The following is a 14,960-nucleotide window of genomic DNA, read 5'->3' as shown; positions in this document are numbered from 1 at the left end:
GTATATTGGTAAAAATGTGATCTTTTTATGATGAGAGGTGGGGTGCATTTTTTTTTGAGTTTGTGTGCCAGACATCTGAGATCACAGATTGGTCATCCCAAATCATGACCCTGATCCAGAAGGAAAATAGTATGCCTGTTGCTACATTTGCAAAAACCTCCTTCCACTTCTGCCTAAGAACTGTGTCACACATAAGTACACATAATTAGACTAGGCAATGTTTGATGAGGCCCAGATGATCATGTGAACTTTTTTTACTGCCAAGTAATCCAATCTGGCAAATAGGAAAGGTCTACCAATGGTGATTAATCTTCTGAGCACACATTCACGTGTGCTGTGCAATTTACCACCCATACAGATGGGCAAATGTGTCAATTTTCAGTCCTTGTTTTCCCCACTTTCAAGTCCAGTTCTCCACATTTGCAGCCCTACCTGGAGATACCTGGGAGTGGAGATAACCTGAGACATGCTCTACCGCTGAACGATGGCCCTGTCCAGGCTACCAAAACAGAGATACGTGCAGTGGCGGCTTCTCACTTCTCCCTCTGCCTCTTCCGATGGCAAAGTGACGTTTCTTTGTGCATATGCTCATGCCTAATGTCACGCCTTGAACTCTGAGACCTAGCACAGTTCAGCGAAGTTGAGAGAGAGAGAGACAAAGTCACACAATGAACTTGTAGTTAACCGTTTTATTATAAAATCAGAACAGGAATATATGGAAATTCATGAGATATGCTCTCATGTAAGCTGTTGCTCATCGAGTGGCTAGTTCCTCCTCTTCTAGACTATTTTCTAGGTGTCCGATCCCTCCCTCTGCCTACAGGTAGCCCTGAGGGACATTTCCTGTCTCTTGTTCTCTGTTCTATGGAGCAAACACCTTGTTTGGGGAGTGAGAGGAAGAGCTAGCAGGCTTTCAGCAGACACATTGTCATCTGGTGCCAAGTCTGACTTCTGTCTTTGTGAGGGGCTGGGGCATCTGCTTGGTCACCCCTCTTCCTCACCCTCCAGTATCTCCCAGCTCCTCTCCTCCTCTGGGCTGTATCCAGTTGTCCACCAGTCTGAACCTGTGTCCAGACTGTCCTCTCCTGCATTTTCCCTGGAGGCATCTTGGTTGGGTGGCTTCCAACACTCCTCATCTAGCCAGTCCCTGACATCCAGCCAACTGCTACCACTTAAATCAGCCCATTGCTTCTGGTTGAACCAGCACTTCTGGTTGGAGGTTGTACATCGCCGCAGAAGTTTGAGTGAAACTGAACCAGAACAGCTCAAAACAAGTGCCATCATGGAAACACCAGTGGCCATCAATACATTTTCCGAGTTAGAAGGTGCCAATTCACTTTTTGCATGAGTTTTGTTCAGCTGCAGCTCTGAGTTCCTCTGGGGCATTTATTGGGTGGGTTGAGGTTGGAGGAGGCAGCAATGTCACTTGCTAACAGGGCCAACATTGGATTCTAACGTTCCTCGGTCGTTGCTGTAGGACTGGTGAGGAATACGCATACAGGCACATTTAGTAGACAAAAGAGTGAAAGGGAAAAGCTTGCGGCACAGAAACGCTGTTTAAAAAGGAATTATGGCCCAATTATCTTCAGCTGGGCCACAGATTTACAGGGCCCCCACCCTAATTCAAGGCAACTGGCTAGATTTATAGATCCTCATAATGGCTGCTATTTAATTTTAATAAAAAACCAGTTTATTATGAACAGTTTTATGAGATGCTTTCCTTCTGGGTAGCGAGGAGTCCATTCAGGACAAAGAAATGTGATTATGCCAATAGGCTCTTCAGATTCCAAAAGTACTTTGCAATGATGAAAATTTCTGTAATGAGAATTTTTGAGAAGTCAGCTGAAAGTAGCTGACTTTGCTCCATCTGTTCCAGAATTTGTTGCTTGCTCAATGCACTATGCTTTCTCTAAGCAGCTCCACCTCCCAACATGAAAGAAGTGATGCAGGTATTTCATGCAGCTCCTTGATGGTTTATGCGTCAAACCAATGCATTCTTCTCCCCACCCTCCCAATTTCTCAGCCGCCGCCTCCATCTTGAAACCAAAATCATGTGCCACCATCTTATAGGGAGGTTCATGTTTGTTTGCTAATGATTCCCAGCATGAAATTTACCTTTTCCCACAACTGTTGTGAAGATCATATGCTGTTATTTAAAGAGCAGTGAAATCAAAGTTTGAAATCAATTTGATCCCATGGTTTGTGTAATGTTTCCTTCTGAAATTATAGGCTTTGTCTTCTAGAAGAATCGTTTTTAAAAGGACCTGTCTTTTAGGTGATCACAAAATTCTCTTTAAAAAAGAGGGGGAAAGAAAGCAAAGGTATCTTAGGAATGATACTTGGAAATAAACACATACACATATAGGTTAAAGGTTTAAGCTGTAATAAACTAGCGCTCTGCTAATGGTGATGGAAAGATAATAGTACAGTTGAACTATTTCTGAAGGATATAACAGCACATTAATCCCCAGTACTTGTGAGTATCCGGAATACGTAATGGTTGAGAAATCTCAGGTATTCTGGAATTTAACTGTCGGTTATAATATAGCCATACGTGCGTAAGTTTGTAATTAAAAAAGCATTAGATGAGATGCTTTTAAAGCAGCAAGAATCCACCAAGCAGAAATAAAATCAGGCTGGCTCTTATTTGGCCGTATAGTGCCAAAACCACAATGTAATTAAATGATAACAATCTGAAGACCTTTTCATTTTGGTACTTCATATATTGTGAAAGGTTCCCCACTAATTGATTCCATGGCTTCCCATGATTCATCGCGTAGCAAATCCACCAACTGCTTTAACAATCCGAAACATTTAAAGGACTGACTGCAAAGAAACTCATTTCCCCACCCTTAGGAGAACATGCAGCACACTAAATAAAAGTATATTTCACTATCATTAGAAGATAATGTGATTCAATTTTGCCCATCCAAGGGGGGGGGGGGAGAGATGATGGGATGTATAAACAGAAAAGAGATGCCCCAAAGGCCCTTTTGAGCCAATCACACATATTTATAAGTATGTGTAGAAATCAGCTAGTGCTGAACAGTATCTGAAATTCAATTTATTAATGGCACTTACAAGGTCCAAGGTTTGTGTTGTCAAGCAAGTTTGCCTTTCTGCGCAAGCCATTGAGATAATTTGGCCATGTGCACACAAGTTTGCAAACAAACAAACAAACAAGGTCCTTTTAAAGCAATCCCTCAAGCAGAAACCAAACCAAACTGGGGTCCCATCCACATTATACATGGAAAGCACTTGGCTGCCGCCCAAAGATTCCTGGGAGTTGCAGTTTGTTAAAGGTGCTGGGAACTATAACTGAGGGGTAATGACTTCCCCCTTCCTTCCTGGACTGAGCACATATAACTACTGATAATTTTATATAACTCAATTACTCTCACTAGTTTTAATCCAGTTTTTTTAAAAAAATATATTATTGTAAGTCATTCTGGAACCTTACGGTGAAGAGTGTGAAAGAGATCTAATTAATACTACTACTACTACTACTAATATTAGCAAGATAGGATATGGCAGCTGTTTTGCTAGCCCAGTGGTGGTTGTTGTTGTTTAGTCGTTTAGTCATGTCCTACTCTTCGTGACCCCATGGACCAGAGCACTCCAGGCACTCCTGTCTTCCACTGCCTCCCGCAGTTTGGTCAAGTTCATGCTGGTAGTTTTGAGAACACTGTCCAACCATCTTGTCCTCTGTCGTCCCCTTCTCCTTGTGCCCTCCATCTTTCCCAACATCAGGGTATTTTCCAGGGAGTCTTCTCTTCTCATGAGGTGGCCAAAGTATTGGAGCCTCAGCTTCAGGATCTGTCCTTCCAGTGAGCACTCAGGGCTGATTTCCTTAAGAATGGATGCGTTTGATCTTCTTGCAGTCCATGGGACTCTCAAGAGTCTCCTCCAGCACCATAATTCAAAAGCATCAATTCTTCGGCGGTCAGCCTTCTTTATGGTCCAGCTCTCACTTCCATACACCACTACTGGGAAAACCATAGCTTTAACTATACGGGCCTTTGTTGCCAGTGGTGGTACATCTCCCATATTCCCCAAGTAGGGGATTGCTCCATAAAATTTGCCCACACTCCATCTTTATAGATGGCGGCCTCTGGGTATTCTCTGCAATTGGTGGCTTTTTCTCTCTTCCCACCTCCCAACAACATCTAGAGAGCAACGTATTGGCTGCTCCCGGGCTAAGGGCTGTAATGGGTGAGGGGCGTGTCCAAGTCTGCATCATGTGTGGGGTTCCCCCTTCTTTTCCTTCCTCCACGTGCCTCACCAGATCTGCTCTGAAGCGTCCTGAAACCACCTGGAGCAGATTTTGAGAGTATACAGGTGAAAGAAAAAGGACGGCGAAGTTCCACTGTGCAGGCGAAAAATGTGCTTCAAATGCAGCGATAGTGTGCGTTTTCACTTATTTTTAGTGATCTTTTAGTATTCTTGTGTGCAGTTCTGCCTGTATTTTCAACTTCATTTCAGAATGAAATGTCATGTACAAAAATAATAATAATGGAAAATGATATGAGTGGTTGTTAGTATGGAGCCAAGTAGATTTTGGAGGGTTTAAACTGCCCCTTGCAAGCCTATTGGGGTGGGGGCTGTTTTCCAACAACAATCTTTCCTTTTTCATCTCGTATGTTGTAAAAGACACAGAGCACTCGGAACACCTAAGGTGTCCTGCTGTTGATAATGACTCACATCCTGTATTAAAAAAAGGAAAAAAAATGTACAAGACATTGAGTTCCTGCTATTTCTGGCAGAGACCATTAAAAAAATCCTTTTCATGAAGAGAAATGCAGTCACTTGCTCTTCAGAAGCTGATGTGGGAAGGCAGCTAGCAGGCTGCAGAAATTATTGAGCGAAGAACACAATAATCGCACAACAAGGGAGAGGGGAAGAAATCCTTCCCTGATGAGACAAACATCTTGTTTAGAAATGCCAAACAAACAGTAACTTACTCCTCAGCGAGGATTCTCTTATACAAAATTGGCTCCCTGCATAGAGAATGAAGTCCACTCTCAAAAACTACCAACTATGCAGCAGATGACCTTCTGCATGAGATTAGCAAAGAAAAAAAAGGGGGGAAGCTCTGTGGTCAGAGTATTTCTGGGGCTTTCAACGCCCCTCTGTTACAGGTGTTTTTTTTCTGAAAAGAAAAGAAAAATAAGCAGAACATGATAGGACTAATCAGTGGAAAGGAACACAATTTGCCAAGTGTTCCTCAGTATTATCTTTAAGATTGCTTTCAAAAGGAAACCGCTAGTCTTTCTGGGGTCACAAAAGCTATATTTTACTGGGAATGCTCACACATGTTCTATAATGTTCTGTCCTACAGATAAATCCCATAAGGGAGATTACATTACAGGCAGGGCTGGATTTAGGTTTGATGAGGCCGTAAGCTACTGAAGGCAATGGGGCCCTTTATACTGTATGTCTAGCTGTCCTTTATCAACAATAAATTGTCGCTTTTTTGTGTTGAATATATGCTATATGGTAATTTATGGACCTAATAGAAGAAGAAGAGTTTGGATTTGATATCCCGCCTTTCACTCCCTTTCAGGAGTCTCAAAGCGGCTAACATTCTCCTTTCCCTTCCTCCCCCACAACAAACACTCTGTGAGGTGAGTGGGGCTGAGAGACTTCAGAGAAGTGTGACTGGCCCAAGGTCACCCAGCAGCTGCATGTGGAGGAGCGGAGACGCAAACCCGGTTCCCCAGATTACGAGACTACCGCTCTTAACCACTACACCACACTGGCTCTCTTAGATAATAGGTATCTAAAGCCATTTGCACATAACAAAATATGTATTTTATCAAAGTTGGGGGCCCCCAAGAGAGTGGGGCCCTAAGATGTAGCTTATTTAGCTTATACGTATATCCGGCACTGATTACAGGGGAATCACATGTTGTATAACGTGTTTCTGCTCTGTTAGTTCACATCAGGAGGGGTGTTTGCAGCTTTAAGAAACGTTCCAGAAAACAAATACTGTAAAGGGAGGCAGGATCAGGATTTGTGGGCAATTGTGCTGCAAATGAACATTTTATGCCAGAGATCACTAGGAAAGGGGTTGAAATGAAGACTGTTTATCTTCAAGTCTTATCTCAAATCTATGGTGCAGCTGCATTTAGAATACTGCACACAGATTTGGCCACATGGTATGGAAAAGGATATTGCAGAGCAGGAAAAAGGTGCAGAAAAGTGCTACTAAGAAGCAGAGATCTAGTCAAAGAAAACAAAGAAATCCCACTAAGCCTCTTAAGACAACAGAGGGAGGGGGGATGATAAAAGTTAATAAAAATTATGTATAATGTGGAGACAGTGAATAGAGAGAGGGGTTTTTTTTTTTTGATGCCTCATTTGTAATACTAGTGCTCAGGACCATCCAATTAAAGTGATTGGCAGGAGATTCAGAGCAGACAAAAGATGTTTTATATACAACATGTTGTATGTACAACATATATAAAAACACAACGAAGCATCAAACATTAAAAAACAAGATACTCTATAGGAGCAACAAAGAAATAAATCAATAGAAACCCATAACAACAACAACAACAACAACAATAATAAACATTCTACAGTTATATCCTAATTAAAATAACCGCCACCCCCAACTAAACATTTCACCAACACCATCCTGACAAAAACAAAACAGAGGAACCAAAATTAGAACCCTTTAAAACATTTTAAAACATTTTAGCCAGTTACTCCAACCCAAGAGTTGCTCCAGCAAAGCCCCTTTGGCCTTCCAGGAGCCTCTTTTAGGAAGGAGACAGAATTGTTTTCTATGAAAGTGAGAGACACTACCCCCCCCAAAAAAACTTGAAAAACTAAAACACAGACAATTTAATCTCCTTCCTTCCCCTGTACATTTCCTGATTGATTCATTGCAGCCATATGCTGAAACATTGTTTATATTCTGTGGCAATTTGAGATGCACAGCCTTACTTCATTTAAAAGTTGCTTCAAACTAACACATAGTTCACAAGCCCTTTTCAGACAACTGACAGGAACTCAAGGTTTTAAATGATGTGCCACATTCCTGCAGAAAACGCAGATCACTGGTACTGTTGTTATAACACTTTTAAGTTTGAAGATCTCAAAAGCAGCTTCCATACATATAGTTCCCAGTCGGTTTTTGATCCAAAAGGCTTATGGGCCTAGATCTGCTTAATTTCAGAAGCAGAACTATGTCACACAGCCACAAATTATTCTGTTGGGTGGTTGATCTAAGTTATTAGAAATCTAGTCTGTCATAATTCTGCAGGCCCTCTTGATCTAGACCAGTGCAGGTGCACCCCATCATGTCAGGAGTTCAGGATAGAGGTCCAAGGCCCAGCTCATTCCCAGTATTGTCATATTTATCCAAACAAAGTCTACGTCTGTAAGCAGTTCATTCATAAGTTGAAAGTGTTTTATTGTCGATCCACTTATTAAAGGGGATCATATGTTAATTCTCCTAGTTCATCAATACTGTATCAGAATTTTTTACGAGCATAAATTGGACTCTACAGTCTCTTTCCATGTTACACAGGCTGTAACATATCCCAAACCTTTCAGTTGCCATTTGTGGTTGGGTTTTTTTTAGGGGTTGGTTGTCTTTTCCAAGTGCCCAGCATCCATTATTTGAGCAGAAACTTACACATTCAAAACCACAATCTAGTACCTGCCAAGTCCACAGTGTTTCATAAAGTTAAAAAAAGACAGCATAAGCATATAAGAGCACATGGTTATAGGAAGCAGTCTTATGCGGATATAAGATAGCCGTTGGTCCACCCAGCTCAGCATTGTCTACTCTGGAGCCGACTGCTGCTTCACAGGTAAGAGTCACCTTCTGTTGTGTGGGTAGGACGGTCCCTCCCCTTACCTGGCCAATCCCCTGGCAACGCCTTCCCAGGTGGGATTGGGCAATTGGCAGAGGTAGGTGGAGACCTCCAGGTATCCCGCCTGGGGATGATGAAGCCAGCCCGAACTATCAGGGGCCACACTGGGATCCGGGGGGCTGCGTGCGATCATGCAAAAGGCGCCCCCATTTGATGTGGGAGCGGTCATTGTCTACATGGACTGACAGCAGTTCTACATCTGGCTGCTCCCTTAAATAGGAAAGGGCCAGGTTGAGTGCCGCCACCAAGCCCCTGCCTCTGATTGGCTTTGTGGGCATTGCCTGCCCTTACCTGGCAGCCCGATGCAGCTGGAAATGGGAGGTGTCAGGTGGCAATCCCTTCCCCTGGCTGGAAGATGGTGGTCCCCCTCAGACCCTAGTTTATATTCTTTATTGAAAAATAAAAAGTACAAAATTACAAGTGCACAGAGTGTAAGATAAGTCACAAAAAAGAAGCAGAAACAAGAAATAGTACCCATGGAGAAAACAAAACAAAACAACAACAACAACAACAACAACAACAAAGTATTATGTACATTACAAAAAGGGGTGAAATGTTGTTGTCGTTAACCAGACCTTATAACCTAATATGGTATTTATAAAAATGAATTCCAAATCTCCTTAAATGTTTCTACGTTTGTGTAAAGTTGTGGGTGAACATATCAGACGGCACAGCAATTCTTCAAACAGCTCTTGTTTATTCACAGGCCAGAACAGAACTGAACTGAAGGGTTCGGCTAGCCTGCTTATATAGAGCTCCACTACAACGCAACAGTAACCACTTTCTGTAACTATCCAATCACTGAACGTCACTTTCAATCCCTTATTTGCATATGTGGACCTGAGTGAAAACTATCTACAGTATCCCCCTGCTGGCCTAGGGTGAGAACTTCAGTACATAACAGTTTGTGCACAACTTGTTCATGGGGAGTGAGTTTATATGTATCTTCAATCCAAACGTTAAAGCCAGCTGCATTTTTCTTTTTCCAGTTTATCAATACCAGTCTTTTTGCCTTAGTAAGGGCATGGAGAGACCTTTCATATAGTCCCTTTGTTAGATTCCTTGTATCGGGTACCCCCTGGACCCACTGTGGCCGTGCCATGCAGCAAAGACTGCCCACCCAGAGCCCCAGGTGAGCGGGTATTTATCTCTTATAACAATATTCATTGCAGAATACACTCTACTGTTTAATGCCAACCCTTGATGGCACTAATAGTGCCACAAAGGCACTATTTTAATCATAGAATTATAGAGTTGGATGGGAGTACGAGGGTCATCTAGTCCAACCCCCTGTGATGCAGGAATCTCCACTAAATCATACATGATTTCGAGGTTGGCCATGCAACCTCTGCTTAAAACTCCTCCAAGGAAGGTGTGTCAAAGGAAGGATGACATTTCCTAGAGTCTAGACCAGCGGTTCTCAACCTGTGGGTGCCCAGATGTTGGACTGCAACTCTCATCATCCCTGAGCTCTGGCCTTGCTAGTTAGGGATGATGGGAGTTGTAGTCCAACAACATCTTGGGACCCACAGGTTGAGAACCGCTGGTCTAGACCAAAGGTAGCACTGGAACACATCTAGAAATAGGACCTGTTGTTCTTTATTCCTAATCTCTTAGTTTCTGAACAACTAGTCTACATTTTGGCTTAGCTCATGAATGGCAGCTTTCCATAATAACATTAAGAAAGAAACCAACTGTCTGCATTTCAAACATCTTTTGGACGCAAATTTCTGTCAGCCTGGAGGCATGGCGTTTGTCACACACAGCACCAAAATGTTTCGCCCTATGGCACAATTAACATAAAGGTTCTGAGAAGCTCACTTAATTGTATCTGGCAGCTCAGTGAATGCGCCAGTCCGACAAAATACGTTGAGCTTTGCTGATATACACCGAATGTCAGTGCGGAAGGATTAAGAATATCGGCTCTGAAGGATGTTTATCCTGTCATCATTTCTGAAAAAAGGAGGATCTGCCAATCAAATTCGTGCCATAAAGTGGCAAAGCTTCCACTTGCTTTTCAACTTCCATTCCCTTATTTTTGTCACCATAATTGTAGGGCTGTCAATCATTCGCATGAAAAGAGCTTATATCTTATGCAATGAATACACAGCTGCCGACAGCCGAAATTTCAAATCAACCTTGTCTTAAAAAGCACCAAAGAGCTTCTTTTCCAACAAACCTTAACACAAAAGTTTTAGGAAAGCTTTTACAAAAATTAATGCTTGATTGTAATTTCTTTATTGAGCTTGGCAGAAGGTTTCTAATGAGGTTTTACACAGCTCCAGGCTGAAAAGGAGAGTTGTTGACGGCTTTTCTTCATTTTCAAGATGTCACGTTTTCCGGTAAATTTGTCAGAATTTGCAGTGCCTATGCTAGGGTGGCAGAGGGCCAAGTCTGCTTTGGATTCCTGGCACCAGTTTTTCTTCATTGTTGATCCTCGCCAGGAAAGCAAATAGGAGACTGGGGCTTTATTTGACTTGCTGCAGATGGAGTGGTGTGTGTGTGTGTGTGTGTGTGAATTTTCAAGAAGTATATGTAAGGATGATGTCTAATAAGAACTCTACACAAACTCCTTCTGTCCAATACAGTGGTTCCTCAGGTTAAGTACTTAATTCATTCCGGAGGTCTGTTCTTAACCTGAAACTGTTCTTAACCTGAAGCACCACTTTAGCTAATGGGGCCTCCTGCTGCCGCTGCGCCACTGGAGCACAATTTCTGTTCTCATCCTGAAGCAAAGTTCTTAACCCGAGGTACTATTTCTGGGTTAGCGGAGTCTGTAACCTGAAGCATATATAACCTGAAGTGTCTGTAACCCGAGGTACCACTGTATCCACTTATTTTTGAAGCCACTCCTCTCTTCCATCCTGCAGCCCCTCTTTGCACCCATTTTCACCTTTACCCCATGCCCATGCCTGTCCCAACTTTTGTGCACCCCCTTGCACACAGCCTAGCACCACGGTGACCTCCTGCATCATCAGTAAGTTGGCAAGGAATTTTTTTTTGCTTGCAAGTAAAGGTAAAGGTAAAGGTACCCCTGCCCATACGGGCCAGTCGTGTCCGACTCTAGGGTTGCGCGCTCATCTCGCTCAAGAGGCCGGAAGCCAGCGCTGTCCGAAGACACTTCCAGGTCACGTGGCCAGCGTGACAAAGCTGCAGCTGGTGAGCCGGCACCAGCGCAGCACACGGAAACGCCGTTTACCTTCCCGCTATAAAGCGGTACCTATTTATCTACTTGCACTTGGGGTGCTTTCAAACTGCTAGGTGGGCAGGAGCTGGGACCGAAAGACAGGAGCTCACCCCGCCGTGGGGATTCGAACCGCCGACCATACGATCGGATAGTCCTAGGCACTGAGGTTTTACCCACAGCGCCACCCGCGTACTTGCTTGCAAGTATGTTATGATAAAACATCAAGGAATCACAACCGGTGCTTCTAAATCTCCTTTTCGCCATCATTGATGCATTTTCTGAAAGCCAAGGAATGAGTGCCTGGAAAATGGCCAACTTGGCTCTGCTTAGGGAAAAGCAGAGGGGGCTGCATATAATAGAAACATTGTTCGTTAAATCATGCTTGTGCTGAAACAATGAAGTGCAGAGTGTGTTGGATAAGAGAGCTAGGATCAAATCTGCTTTCAGATATAAAATTTACTGGATGACCTTTGATCTGGGCCTCCGTCAAATCAGGTGTACAGTCCCAAACAGACTATACGATGACAGTAGTCAACAGAGAACTATTTAAACCAGAGCTTTTCAAGCTTTTTGACTCCATGGCTCCCTTGATTAACTACACTGGTACCTCTGGTTACTTACTTAATTCATTCCGGAGGTCCGTTCTTAACCTGAAACTGTTCTTAACCTGAAGCACCACTTTAGCTAATGGGGCCTCCCGTTGCGATTTCTGTTCTCATCCTGAAGCAAAGTTCTTAACCCGAGGTAATATTTCTGGGTTAGCGGAGTCTGTAACCTGAAGCGCATGTAACCTGAAGCATATGTAACCCGAGGTACCACTGTACATTCTTTCTGCGGCACCCCAGTGGGGCTCAGGAGCCCAGTTATGTCACCCTTTGCTTGCAGAGCACCTTCCAGAGAATCCACAGCTTGATTTCAGCACAGAGCAGATATGCCTCTGTGTTTCCAGCTTCCAGCACCGGTCAAAACTCATTCTCATTCCCCCCCCAAACCCTATTCCCCCCCCTCCATTTTAGGATGATGTGGCATCCAGTCTGATGAAGTGGGAAAAGTCTCACCTATATGTCTCTGCACCAACAGAGCTCAGTCTTTTAAAATGTGCACGGCACATACTTAGATGAGCAGCTAAGACCATTTTTATTTTATTTATTACATTTATTTATTAAAATTACATGCCACCCTTCATCAAAAGATCTCAGGGTGCTTCACATAATAAAATACAGGATAAAGCACAGTAAAAAATTAAACCAAAACAACAAAACAATAACTCCCCTTCCAGCAGATACATTTTAAAGGCTGTAGGATATTAATCAGCCAAAGGCCTGGTTGAAGAGGAATATTTTTGCCTGGTGCTTAAAAATATATAACAAAGGTGCTAAGCGAACCTCCCTGGGGAGAGCTTTCCAGAAATGGGGAGCCACCACAGAGAAGACCCGTTATTGTGTTGCCACCCTCCAGGCCTCATGTGGAGGAGGCACACGAAGAGGGGCCTCAGATGATCAACGCAGAACCATTACCATGACAGAGGAACTGTCCAGGCTGGTTCAGCAAGATTTCTGCTTTTGATTAGGACCTCAAATGATGCATAACCACAGGTCTGGAAAGGATCTACAGAGACAATTCTGCCTGACCCCTTTCCCCTACAAACCTGCAGTAGTATCAGCACACCTAGTTTAGAGAAATAAGCATTGAATAGAAAATATGCTTTAGCGGTGGAGGTGCATTAATACTAGGGATGTGAGTGGCGCTGTGGTCTAAACCACTGAGCCTCTTGGGCTTGCCGATCAGAAGGTCGGCAGTTCAAATCCCTGTGACGGGGTGAGCTCCTGTCACTCTGTCCCAGCTCCTGCCAACCTAGCAGTTCGAAAGCATGCCAGTGCAAGTAGATAAATAGGTTCCGCTGCGGCAGGCAGGTAAACGGCATTTCTGTGCGCTCTGGTTTCTGTCACAGTGTTTTGTTGCACCAGAAGCGGTTTAGTCATTGTGGCCACATGACCCAGAAAGCTGCCTGTGGACAAACGCCGGCTCCCTCATCCTGAGGCGAGATGAGCGCCACAACCCCATAGTCGCCTTTGACTGGACTTAACCTTCCAGGGGTCCTTTACCTTTACTTTACCTTTTACATTAGTATACTGAAATAGATTTCATGGCTCAGTAGAAAAGAAGTCATAGAGTCCTTTTTGTACATTCTGATTAAGATGGGAGATAGCTGTGGTTGATTCCCTCATATGGAGATCGAGTGCCAACAGACAGGGCTTTAATGAGAGTACCAGAGAAGCCCTGTGTCCTTATAAAATCTGAAGGTACTGATTGTACTCAAAGCAAGGATGTATAACTTGCTGTTGAAATGGAATACACAGGATGAAACGGTGAAATCTGCTATGATTAAATGGGCACAAGATGTTGGACATAACATTATGTTTGCTGACTGGGAACAGTTGTGGACCACAGGTATGAAATTTACGGCATGTAATGCCTTAAGAGAGAATATTATGAAAATGATATACAGGTGGTACATGACTCCAGTCAAGCTTGCAAAAATATATCATTTGCCCGGTAATAAATGTTGGAAATGTAAAGAAACGGAAGGTACATTCTTTCACCTTTGGTGGCCGTGCCCAAGAATCAAGGCTTTCTGGGAGATGATATATAATGAAATGAAAAAGGTATTTAAATATACCTTCCTGAAGAAACCAGAGGCCTTCCTTCTGGGCATTGTCGGCCAATTGGTGCCAAAGAAGGACAGAACTTTTTTTATGTACGCTATAACAGCAGCAAGAATACTTATTGCAAAGTATTGGAAGACACAAGACTTACCCACTTTGGAAGAATGGCAGATGAAGGTGATGGACTATATGGGATTGGCAGAAATGACTGGCAGAATCCGAGACCAGGGAGAAGAGTCGGTGGAAGAAGATTGGAAGAAATTTAAAGACTATCTACAGAAATATTGTAAAATTAAGGAATGTTAGAATGATGTTGGATAGAAATTAAGTGGTTTCCAGCTGTAATGCTTTAAGAGAATATGAAAAAAGGGTTATAAATAGGTAAAAACATAATTAAAATGATGTTGGATTGGAAATAAGTGGTATTAGCAACAAAGTTAATAAGAATATGCAAAAATGAATTGATAATGGATGAAAATATAGAGTTATAAAATGTTAAGATATAGAGTTAAGATAAATGAAAGAGGGTAAGGATTTGCTGATTTGATTATTTAAATGGGAATACAAGAAGGGGAGGTGTGAGGAGGTCAAAGAAACAAGCAAATGAGTTTTAAGTTATGAAAAATGGAATTGTTTTTAATTTTTCTTATTTTTTCTGTGCTTTTATATGTTGTATCTTTATTTTTCTTTTTTTATTATGTGTTCTTGTATATTTGTTTTTGTAAAACTTTAATAAATATTTCTTTAAAAAAATAATGATTGTACTCAAAGCAAACTAGCCAATTAAACCAAAGCTGGCTGGGGACTTGACCACCTGCATTCCTTCTGACGAGAAATGTTTTGAAGTCTCCTTCCAAATGGCTGTGTAAATCTGGGTTTTCAAAGCAGGAATGGATGACTCTCAGAAAAGAGTGGGCATTTACCCTTTGGTTAGAATATGGGTTAGGGCAGCCATCAACACTTTGAAGGAGTGTGGGGATGGGTGGGAGAGGAAACACATATCCAAAAAAAGAGATCACAGATCTGTATGGAATTTGCATGGGCTAATTTATATTTATAGAAGCAAACTTAGATATAATCAAGTCTTTCCCCAACTCTGGCTTTGGGGATTGAGCTTAGGACTTTTTTCATTCAATGTACTGATGGCCCTTTCCAGGAGTGCCAACTTGAATAAAATATAGGGGGGCTCAGGTAAGCCCCGCCCTGCAGAATTTATTACAT

The sequence above is a fragment of the Podarcis filfolensis genome (genome assembly GCF_964270895.1).
Source record: "Podarcis filfolensis genome assembly, chromosome: 1".
Taxonomy (NCBI): domain Eukaryota; kingdom Metazoa; phylum Chordata; class Lepidosauria; order Squamata; family Lacertidae; genus Podarcis; species Podarcis filfolensis.
This window is presented reverse-complemented; position numbering follows the sequence as displayed.